General features: G+C 40.7%; 1 long non-coding RNA gene across 1 annotated transcript in view; it reads right to left on the bottom strand.

Annotated features, from left to right (window-relative positions):
* Positions 1-13223, bottom strand: part of LOC135321576 (uncharacterized) — a 288264-nt gene extending 275041 nt beyond the window's left edge. Inside the window, exon 1 of the long non-coding RNA XR_010381441.1 lies at positions 13111-13223. This is a non-coding gene — a long non-coding RNA (uncharacterized LOC135321576). The remainder of the gene's footprint in view (positions 1-13110) is intronic.
* Between the last annotated feature and the right edge of the window lie 9902 nt (positions 13224-23125).

Here is a 23125-nt window from a genome sequence, read left to right on the forward strand (position 1 = left end):
ACTATATAACAAATGTATATAAATATGAAAAATAGTATCTGTAGATGAAAATAGTTTGTTCTGAGGTATTGTTAAAGTAGGAGATTGAAAAATAATTTTATATTCTTGTTGATATTTTTTAAACTATAAATGTCAAAACACCTCCCATACAGTCCTTCAGCAACCACTTAACGTGCACATAATTCGTGTTTACCTTAATTCACTCCACCCCACCCTCATCTTTTCTTCACTTCTCTTACGTCCTCAGATGTTTAAGTCCTTTAATATCTGTGCCTTGGGTGTATCTGCTTGACATATCCAATCAGGCTCTGTGATGCAAAGGACTGTCTATTTTTTCTCTGTGAACCTATGCTAATCCCCTCCCACGGATAGTGTAATTCTTGAGTTACATAAAACAAGTTCAAGTTTACAAGTTCAGCCAACATACAAGATGAATTATAGAAAAAAATATTCATGCCTTCCCCCTCTAGGGTTAGTGTTCCCCAAGACAGTACAAAGAACATCTGAACTCCAGGGCCACTGTTTTTTGGTGGGTTTTTTTTTTTTTTATGCTTGTATTCATTTAGGATAAGAAGAGTGTATCAATCAAGGTTCAACAGAGAAGCAGAACTACCATGAGTGATGTAGAACAGGGATATATCATCCAGGGTAAACTCTACACAAATATGGGAGTTGGTGGAAAAGCAAGTCTATGGACGTTGCATCCATGACTGGCATTAGGCATGAAGTTGCTACTGACCTGGGCCAGCAGTCAGGAAGAAGAGCTGGGTGGGAAGGAGGGGAGATCAAGGACAAACTACTGCCTGAGGCTGGAATCCATGAGGGCAAATTGGAACTCGCATCTGTTTTTCATCACCCACAGCCTCAAGGACGAGATGATCTGCATGGTAAAGCCAATGCGATTTATTATGGAGCTGCATAGTCATCTGGCTCAGGACTCAGAGAAACTGAAGAAGGATCAGGTGGTCCACAAGGTGAACTAGCAGATCAGCGTCACAAGGCACGACCCACCATTGTGCCTGGAGTTCCACACCCATCTTCGGTGGGTAAATGAGGGCTGCTGCTTCACTTTTACCTTTCACTTCTTGTTTAAATTTCATCTCATGCTCAGTAGTAACCTGGAGCCATACAGGGAAAGAGACTAGGAGAAACATTGTTCCAGCTGAGTGAATTGAACAAAGCCACACAATAGACCTCTCCATTTCCCTCCTAAATGAGTTTGTAGAAACAACTGCTATAATAATTCTAAATTCAGTTTAATCCTAGGCTTGGCACCCAAACTCAAGGCCCTGAATTTCCACAAGATTTTCTTAAAGGTCTCATACTTACGCCCAAGTTAGGAATGGAGAACTCAACACAAAGGGAGATCCTTATAGAAAAGGAACAGAGATCAAGGATTCAAAGTGGGAACTACTGAAAATTATACTAATGGCCATGTCTTCTACCCCATAAAAAGCAACTACCAGTAATGTACTAAGGAATTTTCCAAATGCCTTAATCTTCCCTGTTCCACACCCCCACCTCCCCCTGCCAAAAATAAAAAATATAGAACAACCCACAGAGAATCAAGGGGAGAGGAGCAAGTTGCTTTCTGAGTGAAGAAGCCATTTGTATATTCATTACAAGAAGCCGCAGCCAAACATTTACAGAGTATCTAACTAGTTCCTCTCCTGGGCTAGACACTGCGCTGATGCAGCGTCCTACACAGGGAGTCTTAAGGGACAAAGGTCAAATCAGTTCTCAACATGTTTGAATAGAGAACTGCTAGGCAACAGCCTCACACCTAAGCAAAATGCTGGCCACTGGCCCTGAGACTGGGCATGGCCAAGGTCAGGTGCAGGCAGCTGACCCAAGGAGCCTTCTCTCAGAGATAAGACCGCCCCTACAGAAGCCTCACTACCAGAGTGCACCTAGACCTCTAGGCTGAAAATTATGTGCAAATATCCATCAGAGTTTTAGAGCAGCCAGTGACAGCATCATCATCATCATCATCACTGTCATCATCGTTGCCGTGACTACTGCTACCTACATACTCCGCAAACAGCAGGACTTTTGTCCTTCTATGGAGACATGGAGTCCAGCCAAATACCTGCGTGAGCTAGAGCAACTGCAGGTCACAGACCTCTGCATAGGGGCTGAGTGGATCAGGGCCAGAAAATTCTCTGCTTTTGTTTCTCCCACCTGGTAGAATAAGAACACTGTGCCACACTGGTAAAGACCACTGTTGTGCCTCTTCCCTTTCCAAAAGGCAAGCTGAACAGCAGTATTTTGGAAACATGACATTTTTTACATTCATGAGTTGGGTTGGGTTTTGTTTTCCTGGGGTTGTTTCCTGTATAATGATTATTCACATACACCTGATTAACCACCTGTCCAATTAAAAGTCAAGGGCCTCCCGTCAGGAATTTTGAGGATTTGTTTTCTCCACCACAGAGGCCTCATTGACAGTTCCTGCTGGAACCAGCTGTATCGCCACAGCTGACTGCATGCTCACAGTTGCCCCACAGTCCTTTTCACCACTTCTAAAGGTCCAGGCAGGTACCTAGGAGGTCCGACTCCACTGTGGAATATTTAGTTGAGGTAAGTTGGGAAAATGATGTCATCTATCTCCTATCTGGGTGCAGAGTGTCACAGCAACATTTGCCCTCTTACCTTCAGTCAGATTGTTTGCACCTGCTTCTGTTCTAGACTTGTTGTATGTGTGTGTCTGTTTTTCTTTTTTTAACAGAGGTACTGGGGATTGAACTCAAGACCTTGTGCATGCTAAGCAGGCACTCTACCACTGAACTATACACTCCCCTCCATCTGCTTTTGTTCTAGAACAGCTAGTCAGAAGCTTGACCTGCTGGAGATCACACATTGTCCTACACAAGTTAACTGGTAATGCCCAAACGTGCCTAATGATGGATTTTTAGTAGGCATTGAAGAAATGCAATCAAGTGTATTTCAGCTGTTTTGAAACATTCATGTAAACTCTGGTCAGCACATTTGGTTTCTTCATTATTCTTCCAGGGCAAACCAATGGGCATTAAATGCATGTATGTTAAGTGGTAACAATTCTTCAAGTTAAGTGAAAATTCTAGCCATTTCAATATTTCATTCACCTACAAGCAGCAGACTTTTAAATTCATCTAATTTTTATTAGTTATTATGGTGATATATACAATTAAATTGACCATTATAAAATAGATCCATTTAGTTAATCAGTACTTTATACATTTATAAATTTTCTAAAATGTGAGTACCCATTGAATAGCATTTTCTGCTGTGCTTCACTAGAGAATAAAAATTCCATTTTTGAAAAATTGTTTTTGTTTATTGGCCCTGTCCTCTGGCCTCAAAATTCTCTGACAAAACAAAACAAAACAATTGCCCTCAATAATAAAACATAAATATTCAGAATTTGAAAACATATGACAATGAACAAATGACTGCATTTATACCTCTTAAATATAATAAAAATGTCATAATACCGTCACTAAGAATTTGCTATATGCCAGGGGCTGTGCTAAGCACATTATGTCTGTTACCTCTTTTAATTGTTATAACACTCCTGTATGTAAGTACTCTTGGTATTGGACCCATTTCATGCATAAATAACATAAGATATAGAAGTAAAGCAAACACTGAAGCCCATCCCAATGGGCAGTGGTACAGCTGGGATTTCGGCTCCATTTCTGATTCTAGATCTGAGCTCTTGGCAGCCCAGCTATGCTAGTGATAAACTAGTGATCCTTAACTTGTAGGAGGTTATGGATCACTCTGAGAATCTGATTAAAGTTATAGAAATCCTCCTCAGATGTACCCCACACATACACATTTCCACTGCATACAATTTCAGAGGGTCTGTAGACCTCCTTGAAGACCACCCAGAGTTTCCTTGGGGTCCATAAGCCCCAAATTATGAAGCTCCAATTTAAATATTTCCTTAAAGATCAACATATGGGAATTTGCTTATTGTCTATTTGAGGAGCCGTGCTGTGCAAATTGAAGCATCCGTGAATGTGGAGAAAGAGTGATCTGAATACTTGACAGAGCAGTAAGTCAGAGTTCAGGAGTCCTACCCTAAGGGTGTCTGTGTTAGGTTCTTCCAGTTACCGAAAAGAAATAAAGAAGGGGTGGTTGTTGTAAGAATACACACTGGAGAAAAAAGCTCTCAGAAATAAGATCAGGAAACGTGGTTGGGCCAGATCTCTCTGAGCATGAACTTGGACCAGAAGATTGTGCAGATCTGAGACAGCCGTCCGGACCGCAGCAGCAGGCTGCGTGGGCTTGACCCCCATGGGCTTTCTCTCCTTGTCCACTCTGTTCTCTTCTTCCTGACTTTTTACTCTTTACTCCAGATCAGATCGTATATCTTATCCCTCAGGGATTCCTATGTGTAAGTATAATTTTTAAAAGTTTTTACAAACTCCAGTTTCTGCCTCCTCATCACTTCAGGTGGCCATGACCATCCTGGTTCTAACCATAACTCAGGGCTCCTCTCTTGTGTGTTTTCAGCTACTCTTTCTACCACTGGAATGAATGGGGTTGGTTGCCCCATTCTTTCAGTGTTTCCCAGTTCAAGAGCCTGATTGCAGTTAATGTTTTTTTTGCATGAGGTCATGCAACAGGTTTTTAACCAGCCTACAGTTTGGCTGTGCTTGTGACAGACGCCACCCGATCCAATCAGCTGCTGCTGGTAGCAAAGAGGATAGGAGACTCCTCTGTGGAAACAAACATGTCCCTACCTGGGCATGCTTTCCTTGTTAGAAGATGTGGTTGGGGAATTCCCTGTAGACAGGTACAGTGAGAAACTGTTAGTACAGACCCTTGGGATAGGCTGGCTGTGGGAGACACCAGTGCAACTTTCCTCACTTCGAACTCGGCCCACCTTCTATTGGGTCCTCTACACCATCAGGCGAACGCGTGTTTAGATAGGGATTACAGCAATAGGAGCCCTCCCTCCCCATGAAAGGCCAGGAATCGGGGGAAACCTCTGGACCTGAGACCAACCAGTCGTGCCCCTCAGTTGCATGCCACCCAGGAGACCTGTGCCAAGAGATTTTTGTGCCAAGCCTCAAGACACACCATACTTCCTGATACATTTCACTGGCTACTCACTGAGCTTTTTAAGGAGGAAGGAGCTTAAAGGGCACTGCAACACACTCAGTTTAACAGAGTTACGGAGTTCGACAGAACTTTAAACACCATCTAAGCTACCCACATATGCTATGGAGAGGGAGGCTAAGCCCGAGAGGAGCTAAGTACTGAAAGAAAAGCATGGGAAGAACTGGCGATGGGGCCCTGATTTCTAGTCCACTTCACCCGGTATCATCCCTGGATGTGAGCCACACTGACCCTTCGTTCTCCTGCTGTCACTGAGTGCGACCATTCTGTAGCAAAATAGAAAAATTGAAAAGCCTATAAAACACCATCTCATGCTATAAAGATTCAATCCCAATTTGTATATATCTATAGTTCTCTCTAACCAGAGATAGATGATTTATTGGAAATAATTCTAGATTAGAAGACTCACTGTGTCACTCCTCAACATGTGAATTAACCTCTATTTCTTCCCCTGAGAAATAGCAATTTATTATGCACTCATCATTTATCTAATGAACATTAACTGGATGTCTGCTATGTTCCAGGCTCTGAGTATAAAATGATGTTGAATAATTGTCTTGTTCCTCAAAGAGCTTTTATACTCTAGCAGGGGAGTATAAGAGAATTACACCCGAGGGATATGGAGGCAAATGAGGAAGGGAGCAATGAACTCATGTCCTGGAAGGGAGTCAGGAAAAACTTGCCAAATGGACACCTGAAATTCGAAGGCACAGGTATAGGAGGCATTAGCCAAGTAGGGACTAAGGCTGGGCAGGCAGATGAAGGAGGGCATTGCACATGCGGAGAAGATGTGTAGTATGATTGAAGTACAGGGTTCAAGGGGAAGATAGGGTAGGAATGTCAAGAGATGAGACTGGCAAGTAAACAGAGTCCTGCTAACAACTTCATGCACCATCCTCTATGTTTACCTATTGGTCATGAGTTACACAGCCAGGTTTTTATTTTAGAACAATTACTGTAACAGCAACATGGAGAATGTGTACCAAGAGCTTAAGACTGGAAGCAAGAAAACCAGTTAGGAGCCTGCTGCAGTAATTTAGGACAGTGATGTGGGCAGTGGCAATGGGACCAGAGAGAAGTGGGCATATCACAAACAATTTTGAAAGATATCATTTGAAGGGCTCGGATATTGATCATAGGCTGTGGGGAGTGAGGGATGTGAGGGGAGAGGGAGGAATAGAGGATGCAGTCACATTCCTCCTCACTTGGGTGGGGGGACCAGGCACTAGTAGGTTCGGTTTGGGACACTGAGTAGGATTCTGGTTAAACAGCCAAGCATCAAGTTCCTGTAGAAAACTGGATCCAGAGTTCAACAGAGTTTGGCTGGGACTATAATCATCAGCACGTATAGATAAGTGGTACTCAAAACAGAAAGACAAAAGGGCTGTCAGAGTGACCCAGGGAGCTTTTTCCAACTGCACATTCTACTCCCTTGAAATTCTCCAGTGCCTTTCCTCCCCACCCCACCTGCACTCCACTCCAATGCTTGAGCGTGTCAGCCATGAGTCAAGTAAATCATTACCACTAGTGTATGAAGTGAAGCAGAGGAGAGCAGGAGACAACACCTCTTAAGGGCATGACATTTAAGAGATGGGCTGAAAGAAAAGAGTGGCAATAGATCCTGAGGAACATCCAGGAAGATGGAAAGAAAATTATTAGCGTAAAGTCTTACAAAAGCCAGGAGAGGAGAGGATGTCGAAGAGGAGGACATGGCTAATCCTGTAGAGAGGTGATGTGAAATAGACCCCAAAAGTGTTAACCCTCTCTGCTCTGCACACAGAGCTACGACAAAGATCAAATAAGGTCCTGTAGGTGTCAGTGCCTTCTAAAATACAAAATATTATACAACATGAACAGTTATTATTTTAATAACTCAAGAATTCAGTTCCCACGGACTCTAGGAGTCTCTCCCTGGACCCTCTAGGCCACCCTCCTGGGTTCCCTCAACACCAAGAATGAAGGAAACAGGTGCTTACGGGATGAATGGGTAGTTACTGCATCCCATGACTGTCTTCAACACAGAAAAGATCCAAATCCAGATTCTTTTTTAAATAGAATCCAATGTGCTTATTCCTTTTTCTTGGCATATCCTTATTTCTATTTTATTTTATGACCTCACAGTTTAAAAAAACTAATCAGCTCCTTAACAGTTATGGGAAAAGATATATACATAATTATTTCCTATTTAAAAAAAAAATCACTTCCTATAGAAAAAGAAGATACATCAAAAATTATTTTCCTTTTCTTGCTGTCTCCCGTTCTGCTGCTGGGCACCTCCTTGTATCTCTTCAGAGCTCATGTTTGTGGCCTGATTTCCAGCATGTTCATATCCAAATCAATCTGAACTAATTTTGCAAGTAAAATGTTTTGAGAGCTCACCCTAAGTGCTTTCCTAAATTCTAAACATTTAACATCTGCTTGGCTGGACTGAATTCCTAGTCTTATAAGTCTCCTTAAATCTACCAATTTGACATGTCATAATTTATCATTTCAAAATCTATATAATTTATAGCCCTTGATTACATTATCACTGGTGTTTTGTACTATTGATGTTTCTGTCAATTTTTCTTACATCCTCTTGTAAAATCATCATATCTAATTTACCAGGAGGTCACGTCTACTCTTTTGCCAGCTTTTGCAAACTTTTTCCTGAATCTGCTTCTAGCTCCAACGTGCATTTTTAAAGATAATAAACTCAGGAAGTTTATCTTTCAGACTTGCAGATTTTCAGGGCATTTACATTTCAGAGTCCTAATTTTTATGAGCAGGTATTTTTACAAGGTGTTTCTAACTAATCATCTATTCTTTATTTTCAGGTGCTTATTCGTTTTTTCCTAGGCTGAGATGAGCTTTTCCCATACAGAGCGCTTCCGCCCTCCCCCTACCATACTCCTTATGTACATACTCTCTCCTGCATTATACCGGCCTTCCTCTTCCTCCTTTCATACCCTGCGAGGAGCAGTAGAGACCAGCCTCACCCTGCAACCTTTGGTCTGAGCCATCTACTGCTTTCAAAATCACTATCCACCCGTTTTCAGCCTCGGGCCTGGATGACAGCAGACAGGAGAAGGGGAGCTGCTGATTGCTGAGCAAGCATCACAGTAACAAGGACAAGTTTAGGGGACTGTGCCTCTGTGCCCACCCCACAACCCACAAAGATGGAATGAATTTCTGCTTCTTCCTGCAGACTTTGAGTTCAAGGCAGAAGAAAGATCAAAATAGCAGAGCTGCACATGCTTTGCCCAGATGACATATGGATACCTGTGAGTGTACTCACTCCCAGCCCAGCTAAGGATCTATAAATACCAGAAGTACAAGGCATCAACATGGGTAGAGAGATAGATATCTATGAAAGTCACAGGAGCAGGCAGTTGAAAACCAGCCCTCTTTCGTGCTATGAGTTTATTCAGCACCCAGGACTTACAGGTCTTTAATCTCTTAACCCAGCACCCATAAGAGAGAGCTTACTTGGATCGGGTATTTCTGGACCAGTCAGCTAACGATCAAGAGCAAAGAGTTAACATAGATAGGGACATTGGGAGAATTGCTGCCAACCCCATTTGTATCTATCGCATCCTAAAATATCAGCTCCTACTTAGAGAAAAATCTTCGTTGGTCACCCTCGCACAGCACCCTCCTAACTGATACGTGTTTTTCTAGCAAACTTCTTAAACACCCTTGTCCTTGGACAACAGTGAAGACAAAAACTGTTGAGCTGCTAGATTTCTTCCAGTCTTTGGGGAAATCAAAGGAAAACAAACAACTTGGAAAAACCATCAGTTAAAATTTGGTATGTAAGTAAGATAGGTGACCTCCTCACTGTGGGTATTTATAAAGTGGTGATAATTATATTTCTCTCTTAGAACTGTTGTGAAGATTGAATGACACGGCTAATGTAAAGCACAAAGCATGTTACCTCGAAAGAGCTCAAAAACCATGAGCTGTAATTATGCACGCATGTATATTTGTTATCTTTAAGATGTACTGCTTTGCCAGGAAGTACACCAACAAGATATCACCCTTACCTCGGTAGGCAGACAGCTAGGTTTTCATCAAATCTACGTTCCTTCATGCTATGAATTAGAACATTAGTGTGTGTAGTCACCAAAGGTCCCTTGGTGTTGCCTAGGCTCCCTGTTGACTGGAACCCTGATTTCATCCATCTGTCTGGGTCTTTAGCTCTCTCAAGGTCTCTGCTGCAACCTAGGTCCCCTCCCCTCTTCTATGGCTGATATTCAAAGGTCCACAATAAATAAACATTTTATTTGCTCCTAAATCTTATCGGAAGGCATCCTACCAACCTGAGGGAAACTACTCATCTGGCAGGGGCACTCTGACTGTGGAAAATTACTGATCCACTCCGAGCTATGTAAAAATCCATTCGTAAAAATCCTAAGAAGAGCAAACACTTCCCCTGGCAAGTTCTCCAGCAGGGTCCTTGGCTGGGAGGAGCAACCACCCTCTCTAGGCACCAACCAAAAGGCCGGTCCAGAGCGGTGACAAATCTGGAATCCTCTGGCAGACTCCGGTCCAGGGCCTACTGCACAAAGGGGGCCCTTCTTACTAGCTCAGCACTGGGTCTGAACGCACTGAGGCATTAGTTTTGGCTGTAAGGGGAAAGCCAATGTGGAAAATATAATCTGATGGACAGGATTTGAAATGAAAGACACAATACTGCCCAAGCTTGCAGGGCCTAAACCTTTACAGGGCAGAAGCATAAACCCTTTTTGGAAGTTGAGACCAGGACACAATGTGATACCTCAGCAGAAGCTCAAGAGTAGCAAGGGGTTTGAACATTGAAAGACTAACTCCAGTTTTCACACTGTGAATCACCAAAATCTAAATAAAGAGGAAAAGGTGTATCAGCCAGCATTTACCTTGCCGAGCCTGCACTGAAAAACTCTCCCGGTGCCTGCGGCACTCTCTCACAAAGATGAATAAGACAAGTCCTGGCCCTTGAGGAGTTTGTACCTGGTTGGGGAGGCTGGCAGGTAACTAAAATACAAGCCTTAGTATGAGAAGTGCCAAAAGCTGAACACAAGCAAGGAGCAGCAGGCGCAGACAGCTCTAATCTCCAGGGCTGCCATGAGCTTCCTCCCAGGAGCGGGGTCACCCCATCTGGGTCCTGGAAAGACAGCAGGACTTTGAGAGGAGGAGGGCTCTCCAGGCCGAGCATAAACAGAGGCAGCTCAGAAAGGGAAGAACGGGGTGTGGCAAGGAACCGGGCTCAGCCTGGCCAGGGCAGCAGCTGAGCTGAGTGGGGGTGGGGGACTGGGGATGGCCTGAACATCCAGGAAGACTGGCCTTGACTCCTTGGGCCTTTCAATCATTGCAGTTCTGCTTCTACAAGGAAAGGCTCTCCAATGGGTGTCAAGAATGAAACTGGAGTCAGGGAGAGAACTGAAATGTATATCTTTGCATATGCATTTTTTTTTCTTTTTTGCCACTTGAAGAAATAATCACACATGCAAATCGACAATTGGCCAGTAATGTATCCAGCCAGCACTTATTTTTGAGCATATATTTACACTCCACAGCAGCAATTCTCCACTGTAGGGGATCCTTCCATCCCTACTGGACACATTCCATTAGACTGAGAGGCCAAAGGTGGCACCTCTGTGTCCAAGGGCACCCTGACAACCCTATGGAGTTCTCTCTCCTCCAGTCCAAGGAGGCTCACGCCCTTCGCTGTACCCAGCTCACTGAGTGTGAAGTAGAGGGAGGTCTTTGATGTGATGAAAAAAGGTGATGTGATGAAGGTAATGAAAACAGAAAACCTACTGCTTTGTAGGGCCCTAGCAGACCAGATCAGCTTTTGTCTTACAGATTTTCTCTCATGTGTTCATGACACATGGAAAACTAACCTTCAGTGCAAAAGGGTCATTATTATCACTGCCAGTGCACAAGTCCTCATAATCATTTTTTATTTTGTTTCTGTTTGGTTTTTGTTTGGTTTACTGGGTTTCCTCCATGTATTTTTGGTGCAAATAAAATTTAAGGAATAATTCTACGGGGATGTTATTAAGTACTTAGCTTTTTTTTTAATGTCATAAAAACGCAATCCCATGCCTTGTTGTTAAAATGGAAACTATTTTGATGACAATTTAAACATGAAATATCCAGCAGAGACAAATCATGATTATTTATAAAAGGCTCTATCAATAAATTATTTACTTCTTTGGGCAATTTCCACTTTGCTCATGATTTAAGTCTTAAGAGTACATTTACCTAGCTATTCACACAGAATTAATGGAGCTGTTTCTTACTATGTTTTTGATAGCACAGCATGTCGAATCTGACTCCCGTCTTACTTTCCCTAGTTATTTGTAAGCTTTCCTCACCTCTGTTTTATTTCTTTTGCAGAGCCGTTCTTCATTTCATTAGGGAGGCAACATGTGGAGGGTTAGATGTGGTTTGTGACTGTTCTGTAATGCCGAAACCCTTGTCCTGGAGCAAGTGCTAATCACTCAGATTACAAGAGTAAGAAGAGTAATTTGTACTTGTCGCCTGGAGAAGCTCTTGTCTAGGGATATCAAGTACTGTCCTTTCCCTCTGATGCAGAACAAAGACATGGGATCTTGATGGGACCTTTATACTTGCTCAAAGCGCCCCTGTTTTCCAAACTGACTTTGTCTCCTCAGTGTGGACTTCAGTGTGCTCTTACTAGCCATCAAATTAAGAGGGAAGCAGTTGACTATCAGATGGGCCATTGGCCGGGAACAATCTTTGTGGTGGTGATGGCAAAGAAAGTTCTGGCACAGCAGTCCAGACTGAAGGAGAGATTTATGAGAGATGAAGCTCGAAGAGTATTCACTGTTTCTCCAGCACACTTGCATGTCAGGTGAGCATGGTTGATCATCTAATTCCCAAACCAGTAGACTTTTAAAGGGCAAACAGTCACACCACAACACTGAAAGAGACCAGCCTCAAGGCAGGCTGTCACTTTCAGCCACCAGTTCAAATGAGCGTGTCCTGAAACGAACAATGGTAAAGAGAACGCGTTTCCCACCACACCACACGTGAAGAGCCGACACCGTCATGACGCACTGCAAGCTGTTCACACTGTATGAAGTCCTAATGGGCAAATAAACCTGTCACATATAAATTTCATTCCCAAGAAAGCTTTATTACCGAACTTAGGATAAAAAGGTAGGAAAAAAAAGATAGAAACTGACATTTTTCTGATTATGTTCTATCTAAATGTCAGGCACTTTCTCCATCACCCTTTTTAATCCCTAAAAAATTGTAAGAGGAACTTTTCCTCCATTTTACAGAAAAAAAGAATTTAAGTTTCATAAAAGTAAACTAAATAGGCCAAAGTCACATAGCTAATAAAACATCATGTCAGGGTCCAAACCCAAGACTCTCTTGTTTGAAAGTCCATCTTCCCTCCAAGGAACCACACTGCCTAATTTTAATCTGTTGTATTTAATTAAATATATTAGATGTGTATTCTAAAAAAGAGAAGAGGGTGGTAAAGACATGAAGCTAGATATCTCCCAGTTTTTCACATTACTGATAAGAGCAGTGTTCCAGATTATTGAGGATAGGGAATAAAACAAACATCACTTATATTTGGTGTGTTAGAACACAGTACATAATCATATCTTCACAACAGCAGAAGGAGGACATTTACCTACCTTAATATGTTTAATATGTTCTGGTTGTACTAATACTGAAATTAGACTATGTGCGTTGAGCATGTAGCAATTGATGAAAAGGTACCCAAGAACTTTCCTAGAGAACCAATCTGGGAACAATGCTTCGCCATAAATTCCTAGAGCAGGAAGAAAAATGCCCTGTGCTGGGGCCAGGGGGGAACAATGCAAAATAATTCAGAGATAAAACTTTCACCTGTACAGCCTGTCAAATAATATACTCTGAACATGCACACAAGTAAATTCCCCAGGGAGTGCAGGAAATCCTGTGTGTGTGTGTGTGTGTGTGTGTGTGTGTGTGTGTGTGTGTGTGTGTCCCATTTGTCCACTGAAGAAGACTTACCTAGGTTACACCCAAGGATGTGACCCATTTCCAGAAGATGCAGTTGATGTTAAATCTCAGAAGGTAGGCAACAAGAGACTGGAGCAGAGTTTGATAATATTCACCGATATCATTAGAACCTAGGGAATAAAAAAAAAAAGATTGTGCACTTCACCAATTTTAGGCTGTGGGAAAAAATCTCTGCACCTCCATGGGCAGGGCAGCTCACAACCTCTGTAAGGAAATCTTGTGGCCTCTAAGGATAACCCTGGTATCAGGAACGACAGTGGTGACCATCAAACACATCTGTTCTCTCTGCCTAAAGAAATCACCATATAGGAAATTCCCAATAAATAGCCAGGTTTGTTTTAAATATTTGGTTTGAAGTCAATTGTTTGAAATTTCTAACACTTTTTCCTACAGAGAAAAATGATGAAAATACTTCCAATAAAGTCTGTAAAAAAATACTGAGAAAAAGTCAACACACCAAGCTTTGTAAAGAATCTTTTAACCTCGGTTTTCTCATCTGTAAAATGGGGATAAAAATACCCTCAATGTCCACTTCAGAGAAGTATTGAAAGGAAAATTTAGAAACTGTGTCATGGAGCAGCTACAAGGCATTTTAACATGAACTCATAACAATGTTAAACATAGGATGAAATTAGCCTCAAAGAATACTCCAGTGATGCTGGTAATGGGAAAAAAGAAACTAAAGAATAAGAAATTGTAATGAGGGGAGATATTGGGGAGTATTCTGAATGCTGGAAGTAGAGGAAAAAGCAAAGGAGGAAGATGAAATAAACAGCACTTTTTTTTTCATTCTTTTTTTTTTTACTCCTTGCTGCCATCACCTTGCTTAACACGTTAAACTTACTTGTTGTCTTTATCATGTGTTGTCTGTCTCCTCTACTAGACTGAACACTCCCTGAGTGCGGGGATGTTAGGTACTTCACTCACTGATGCACCCTAAGCACGTAGCACAGTTCCTGGCATGTCATAATGACTCAGTAAATATTCTCTGACAAGTGAATGTATCATGTGATAATGATGCAAGGTGCCCAGTGTACCATTCAAGAAAGACCGATGGAACAAATTTCTTTGGGCCATTTCCTTAACAAACATTCCGAGGGAAACCAGGCAACTGCATTCCTTCAGTCAGGGCTTTGTGATTACGAGGAATTTGGGATTGCTCTGGGCTTGGGCAGATCTTCAGGAGCTGGGTTTTGCTTTCTGAATGGTGGCCACATCACGTTTCATTCTGAATCTTTGCAGGGTGAGCACTTCAGTCACCCCTTTTTCACCCCATCTGCTCCTCCTCCCCCTTGGGGAGGGCAAGCTAACTGTGCCGATAACAACCTCCTCTTTGCTCCTTAATTAGAGGAACACCCAACGCCCCCACAGGTCTTCCTCTTTCTTCCCCTGGGCCTGTTGATGCATTTTTCTCAGCAGGCTCCCACCCATTTTCCTAGAACTGCTGCCTTTTATCAACAGCCACTGAGCTGGGGGGTAGGGAGCTGGTTTCTGGGTGCAGCCCTCCTGACAGCTCAACGAAGGGAGGGAGCTGCTGCCCACCTCTCTTTTGAGGGTGGGAAGAGAAGCTCAGGGTTTGCCATGCAGGGGGAACCAATCTCTCTGGGATCCAGCTCCCCAGCCCTGCTGAAGAAATTTGTTCCAAAGCCCTGCTCCTAACCAACGTTTCTGATTTAACTCATAGGATTTTAGAGCTATAAGAGACCTTAGAAAACAAATTCAGCCCCCTCATTTTAGAAATGAAGAAACTGAAGCCCAGAGAGGGAAACCTGACTTGCCAAAGGTCACATAACCAGCAAGGGGGAGGCAGGGAGGCCCTTCCCACCTCAACCACACCTTCCCTGCAGTGCCAGGAGTGTCTGGGGAAAGTCAGACACACTTACTTCCTAAGAGTAAACACTAGCAGATTCACAGTAAAAGCACCAGCAAAAGGCTGCATGCATTTATAGAAATGAATCAGATTTTCATAATTTTTGAAATGCCTGTATCCAGATAAATCTAGTAGTAGTAACTTGATTTATTTTTTAAAGGACTCTTTTTTTCAACAGACTTTCCCAGCAGTTTGCTTTAAATAACCTGTTCTCCCTAATGTACGTGAAATGTGGCTTTCATTTCCACACTTTGCTGCTATAATCTCAGTGCACAATATAGTCATGTAAGATGTAACTGAACTCAAAGCTTCTTGATGTAATAATTATAACAAATGAATGTCTACTTCAAGAGATGTGACTAAGTTTTCTAAAATTCCCATTATGGGTTAATAAAGTTAGGCTCTGAGTGGGGAGGTTGTTGGGGGGAGGAAGTATAGCTGAAATAAAGCAAGGAGATAAACAACTCCAAAGAAACATTTTTGCAAAAATAGGTTTTATAAGTTGGTGTCGTTGAGGGAATAGGGGTTGCTTATAAAGTCCGAATTGGCAGATTCAAGAAACCGAGAAAAAAAGATTCAGAATGTTCAGACAATAACATTCATGGCTGAAAGGCCATGAAGATGTGTTATCTAGCCCAACTATTTCAAAGTGTGCTTAAGAAATCAAGAGCCCAGAACAGGGACTATCTTGCCCAAGGTCAGTGACGTCTGCTGCTTCCTAGTCAGATTCTCATTTTACCAGAGTTTTCACACACTGGGTGTAAAAAAAAGAGAGGAATAATAGGGTCAGACCAGAGAGGAGCATGGAATCTTCAGGAAGTATCATGAGTTCCACTCAACCAGTAGAGAAGCTCTCTCAAAATGTTTCTGTCAACTCTAGACAGTTCTGGCAAAAGAGTAAATGGATCTTTTAGGATCACGGGGCACAAAGTATAAGCAGAGTCTGGGTGAGCAAGCAGGCCTCATGGAGGCAAATTGATTTCCAGGGATTGAGACCAGCCTGTGCCTGGACAGGGAGAGACTGCCCACGGGACTGAGTGGGAGGTTTGCCAAATCCCCTACCAGAGTCCTGAAGTACGTTCCTGACAGCCTTGCCTCTAAGTCAGGGTTCTAAACAAGGAGACTTTGGTCAGTGAAGATATTTTTGTTGTCACAAATGGGGAGGGGTGGGGGTTCTTTTGGCGTCTAGTGCATAGAGGCTAGGGGTGCTGTGAAACGTCTCTCCATCCTACAAAAAAGTATCGGGCCTCAAATGTCAGTAGTACCAAGGCCCAGAAGGCTTACTCTCCTGGTACCTGTCAATGAGTGTTCCGCTCAGGTTCAATGTTACTTCACCACATGCTCCCTTCTAAACCCAAGAAATCAAGTAACAGTTCTAAAGACTCATCCCTCTCTCTCTTCAGATCTTTAGATTTTTACAGCCCCTTTCCACCCAAAAAAAAAAAAAAAAAAAAAAGATGAGGAGGCAGAAGAACAGGAAGCAACAATTTCAATAAAAATACTTAGTGCTGAAAATATATGCGTAGGAGAGACTATTTTCCATGTACTTATATTTTTCTTGCTCTTTGTTGTCGTTCCACCATCCTTGGTAAATTTGTTTTCATTTTAAGTGTTACAAGCAGTTATTATGTATTCCAGGCAGGGCTCCCAAGCTGTGACAATTTAAATGAGGGAGACTTTTTTTATAGGGAAAAAAAATGATAAAAGTATAAATGGTTTGTTGAAACACTGAAGAAAAGCTTACCTCAGAGAAAGAAATGCTTTTTTTATGTCATCTTAATAATAATCCAAAATGAAAATGTCCTTCACTTCAAAAGGGTAAGATTTGGCAGGTATAAGATATAAGGGGGGGCAAGGATATGTCCCCTCCACATTTAGAATTGCGTGGCTCCTGAAAAGACTTTGAAATAAATAGTGTATAAGAAGCTACAAGTAATTTTTAAAATGGCTTAAATCTTTTACATGTTCAACTCAAAGGAATAGAAAAGCTCACAATGGCAGCATAGAAAGGACTTTGGATAAAGGACCTGAAAACTTGGGTTCTGGTCCAGGGTTATTACCGTGGCCCACAACCTTGGGTAAATAATGTACTCCTATGTGTTAATTTACTTTATAATTTAATAATAATAATAATAATAATAATAATAATAATAATAATAATAATAATACTTGCCTTAGAGAACTCATAAGGTTGTTATGAGGCTCAAAAGATATGTAAGTGCAAATGCCAGCATGTAGCCTCCCCACTATTTCCCACACAGTGTCAACACCATAACTCTTCTGTGCATGTGTCCAGAAAAGACAAAAACTGTAAATTCAAGAAGACATGCACACCCCAACATTCACAGCAGTACTATTTACAACAGCTAATACATGGAAGCAACCTAAGTGTCCATCAACAGCTGAATGGATAAAGAAGATGCAGTGTGTGTGTATGTATGTATGTGTGTGTGTATATATGAGGGGAATACTACTCGGCCATGAAAAAGAATGAAAATGCCATTTGCAGCAGCATAGATGGACCTAGAGATTATCATATTAAGTGAAGTAGACAAATATAGACAAAGAAAGACAAATATACAATATTACATATGTGAAATCTAGAAAAACAATACAAAGAATTTACTTACAAAATAGAAACAGACATGTTTATCAAAGGGGAAAGAAGGGTGATAAAATATGAGTATGGGATTAACAGATACACACTACTGTATGTAAAATAGATAAGAAGCAAGGATTTACTGTTTAGCACAGGGAACTATATTCAATATCTTATGATAACCTATAGTGGAAAACAGTATGAAAAAATATATGTATCTATAACTGAATCATTTTGCTTATACCTGAAACTAACACAATACTGTAAATCAACTATACTTCTATATTAAAAAAAAAAAGGTGAGGAACAACCACTGCTGGCAAACATTGTCAGTGTCAGATTTAAATCTATAAAAAAGGAGAACTTTTGATTGATTACTTCTTGCACACTTTCCAATTTCCTTTTTATAGTTCCAAAAAAAAAAATGTTTCATGTAAGGCAAGGAATTATTGGAGTAGGGTCACTATAGCCCAAATAAATATATTTACAGAATAAAGTCCTGACAAGGAGTCATGCTCTTAAAACCAAAATATTGAGAAGTTAACTACCAAAGAGAATACTTGCTTTCTTGAAATTTCTGACAAGCTTGTGAATGTGTGAATTAGCAAGGCATGATTCTTACAGTTCTGAAGGGGTCAAGCAGTGGGATGTATTCACTTTGTAAAGTGGCTTTAAATCTCATTGGTTGTGTCACAGCATTAACATGAGTTGGGAATATGTCTTTGGTTTTCAGAGATCCAGTAGGGATGATACAAAGAAAAAGTTATTATTAAGGGAAAGAAAAAAAGCAGCACTAGATGATATGATAAACGGACATATCCCAAAAGAGGGAAAGAGGTTTCTACAGCATTTGGAAGTTGTTATTTTACTTATGTGCCTTTGGTATGTTTAATGCAGAATTTTATGGAGGCAACAAAATGGTGGACAAAGGAAAACTAGAGGATGTAATTTATTTAGGCTCTCAAAGGGCTTTTGATGAAGTCCTACACACAAGACTGTAAAGGAAACTTGCCAACCACTGGACAAGAGGCAAACAGCTGTCAATCACTGGTTAAAAGTGAGTGAAGAGAGAGGGAGAACGAAAGGATGAATAACCAGCTCTCAGCATGGAAAAGAGTTAATAGTGGGGTGTCAGCCGTCGGTACATGAGTGGTGTCCCCCAGGATGTTTATTAACACCCTTGAAAATGGACTAAATAATGAGGTGCTGAAATTTGCTGACTAAACAAAACTATTTTGGTTCCCTAAGTCTATACAGATGGATATGAGAAACACAGAATCCAAACTCAGTAATTGGGCAAAACAGTGGCAGATGAAACTCAGAGCAGACAAGTGCAAAGTAATGCATGTTGGAAGTAGCAATTTAAATTACTCTTCCACTCGGGTGAGTTCTGAATTAGCTCTAAACTTACAGGGAGAAGATTTAGGCTCATGGAAGACATCTTAATGAAGATATACACATGATGCTCAGCAGAGTTTTAAAAAGAGAGAGAAAGCAAATACACTGTTAAATTGCTGTAAGAGTGAAAGAGAATGTATTCCAGTGCCGTTACAGAAATCAGTGGTTCACTCTTGTTCTACATTCAGTTAAAATCATCTCATTTCCAAAGGAAGATGGTAAAAAACAGAAAGAAACATCTGATAACACCCAGGAAACTCATTATAAGTAGTCAGAAAAGACAGGCACAATTTCAGGTGGGAAGTTTTTGAAGTTAGTAATTAGTTAATAATTTGAATGAAGGAAAGGTGGACATAAGGGGCATCAAGGTTTTCCATAAGGGTAAAAGCCTATACTAATATTTTTCAAACTTAGATAGTAGGCAGATTAGAAATTGTAAATGGCATCAAAAGTAAACAGACTTTTCTTCTGATGTGAGATACTGTGAGCTGATCAGGGCCTCAGTTCTGCCTCAGGGGACCAACCCATTAATCACCTTTTTTCATTTGTTCTAAGATAGGAAATAAGAAAATGTATATATTATAAAGTTTCATAAATATTGTTTCAAATATCACTTGCAAATGGTACATCTCTTCTTTCAAGCCCAGAAAAATGCACCAAGACTTCATACTGATATTGTGTATCAACTCCCAAGTAAATAAAGGCAAGCACAGGGAAAAGCCAACAGTTAAATCATTGTGTTCAGCTGACCTTGTAAAGTTCCTGGATACACAAATCACTGCCCACTCCTTTTTCCCTCTTCCCCAGGAGGCAGTTTACCCCTGGATCTGCCCACCAGGAGCAGTAAGACTGCCCACCCTCTGGCCTCTCCCTCTCTCCACGTGTTTAACTGAGATTGGCAACTGTGGTTACCAGGAGGTAATCAATCCCCAGGCTTCCAGAGATCAAGTGTCTGCTGACGGAGGTCAGAAAGAAATGCTCTCCCACAAGGTCCAAGTACTTTATAATTGACGCAGTGCTTGTTGAGAAAATGACATCCTCACACTCAAGCTAAGGATTGCACAACTGGGCAGGTGCATGGAGGGCAGGGGACAATGTGGGGGATGGTTACTGGCTGATTCCCTTCCTGAAGCATTTAGACTTCACTGGAAGACTGAGGCTGAGCTATTGGAGTCTTGGTGTTTCTTAGCCTGTATTTACTGTGTGGAGGCAATTGATGTGGTATGGGACTTCAGAAGTACTTCTCCTTGTTTGTTTTTCTTTCTGAAATCCAATCCCTGAGCACTGTGGTAAACAAAAATAAACTAAGAATGACTAGCAATAAAACATGAGCAAGAACAAACCAAATATTAATGTAAAAATAGCATTAATAGAAGCTGAAAATTGAATCTCACCACAGAAGAGTCACAACATAGCATGTTTTTTTCAATCTTGCAAGTGGAGTGTAAGTATTCTGTAAGGGATCAGCTTACCCTTAAGAAATGATATATTTTTTCCTACAGGCATTTGAATGCTTAATAAAACATTTCAAGTCACATAGATGTTTTTCCCTTCAAATATGTAGACTCTTTCTAAAAAAAGTATAAGGTAACATTTTCATAGCAATACTGCAAAGTATAAAAGACAGAGCATTTTGCTGGGTGTTGGCATAACGCAGGAGCATTATATCAAGTGGAAAGTTACTGGCATGGCTCAGTGTTTACCTAAGTATCTTCACCTTTACACTCTTTGCACCAAAATATTTCACAAGCTTCTTTCTGGAAGAAACACACACACACAGCTGTTGAATAATTTGCTATTTTTAGGCTACATCTACTCATCATTTCTCTTCATTCTACCATGATACTGGTTGATACCAATGTTGCCATGACCACTCTACATGTCACTCTCCCCAAGTCCCCAGAGATCAAAGTATCGTTTGTGAACAGTGATATTTCTACTGTCATCCAAAAATACTAAACTTATACACACACACACAAACAGAGAGAGAGAGAGATTTACTCAGTCCCCTCAGTATCTGTCAACTAAAAGGGCAATTAAAATGCTTGTAAGGTAAACAACTCATTCAAATAGATGGGCATTACTTATGTAAGACAGCAACTCTCCAGAATACAGCCCAAAAAACAAAGTTTCTTAACAGCCAAAACAGATGTCAAAAATATACGCCCTTCCCTTTTAGATGAGCCCCTTAGGTTGTCCTTCAAAGCCAGTTTGCTTTTTTTTTTTTAAGTTAGTTAATGTATGAATTACATAAGAATATTTTCTTAGGTTTAGATCATGCTTGCAGTCTATGGATTAAACCTTACTTCATGAAAATGTGTTTTAAATAATTTTAACAGCTTTGTTGAGATATAATTCACATAGCATGCAATTCATTCATTTAAAGTACACCATTCAATATTTTTAGTACATTCACAGATATGCACAACCATCACCACGATCTATTTTAGAACATTTTCATCACCTCAGAAAGAGACCCTATAACATTTAGCCATCACACCAGTATTCCCTTGTGCCTGTCCCTACCCTAGCCCTAAGTGATCATTAATTTACTTTCTGTCTTAATTGATTTAGCTGCTCTGGGCTTTCATATGAATGGAATCATATAATATATAGTCTTTGTGACTAGCTTCTTTCACTAAACATAATATTTTCAAGGTTTATTCATATTGTAGCGTGTATCAATACTTCATTCCTTTTTACGATCAAATAATATTTCTTTGTATGGATATACCACATTTTACTTAGCCACCTGTCAGTTGATGAACATTTAGGTTATCTCCACTTTGGGGCTATTATGAATTAATGTTACTGTAAATATTCTCATACAAGCTTCTGTGTGGACATATGTTTTCATTTCTCTTGGATATATAACTAGAGTGGACTTGCTTGGTCATATGGTAGAGGTCTGTGGGTCTCTTTTTAATCACTTGACAAACTGCCAGACTGCTTTCTGAAGTAGCTGCAGCACTTTGCATTCCTACCAAGTGTATGAGGGTCCCAATTCCTCCATGTCCTTGTCAACACTTGTTACTATTGGATGTTTGGATTGTAGCCATTCTGATGCATGTGAAGTAACATCTCATTATGGTTTTGATTTGCATTTCCCTGAGGATTACTGATGTCAAGCATTTTTTCATATGCTCATTGGCCATTTTTATATCTTCCTAGGAGAAATATCAATTCCTATCCTTTGTAAGGAGTCCCCATTTTTAAACGGGGACCCAGCTTACTTTCACATTTCATGTTATTTTAATAGCTAATATTTCAGCTAAGAAATAATGAGAAATAGTAAATAATAAGTTGAAAGGAGCTATTAGAGCTAGCTAACATGATATAACAAGAGAAGAAAAAATATTTTTAAAAAGCAAACATAAAATCTCAAAAAGCAGAGAACATTCTCCAATTGTACAGGATGGAGATGACAGTTTCAATGAGTCCCAACCGAATTTCTCCGTTACAATATGAAAAAAATGACTGAAATTTACTGTGATTACCTTAAATTCTCTTTACAAGCTCATTTTTAATTCTATATGGACTGTTTACAAAGGCTGGCAGGTTTATAACATATTTTGGAGCTGTGGCGAAGGGGAATTAATACTTGCCCTCAACCGTGTGCTCTTAAATCCTTAACAACCAACTCTCCAGGGAGAAGGAAAGGTCTGATTTGTACATCCACCATAATTGACTTCAAGCTACCAACCAGCATAAGAATTTTCTGAAATTTTAATAATCATCTCACAAGCCAGTAGAAGTTAGCTTGGACACAGCATGGTTTGATGTGTGACTGATATAAATTAGGCACCATGTTAGTCTCTTTATATACATTATAACCTCATTTACCTCTTTCAACAATCTTTAAGAAGAAAAAAGTGTCCCTCCCCAAAGTAAACAGAGGCTCAGAAAGGTTTTATAAACTTGCCAGGGAGACACAGCTAGGAAGTGCCATTCTGGTCTTTCCAAAGACTTCTTCCTAGTACACTAAACTGATCTTTCATTTTTAAAAGTTAATCAAAAACAAATTTTAAATTGGGTTAAAAGGCACTGCTGAAGGAGAGTAATCGTTATTTTGAAAGTTTACTCATCAGGAACACCACAGGCCTTGACATCCATGGGCAGGTGAGGTGTAATGCACAGGT

The sequence above is a fragment of the Camelus dromedarius genome, chromosome 6 (assembly GCF_036321535.1).
Source record: "Camelus dromedarius isolate mCamDro1 chromosome 6, mCamDro1.pat, whole genome shotgun sequence".
In the NCBI taxonomy this organism is placed as follows: domain Eukaryota; kingdom Metazoa; phylum Chordata; class Mammalia; order Artiodactyla; family Camelidae; genus Camelus; species Camelus dromedarius.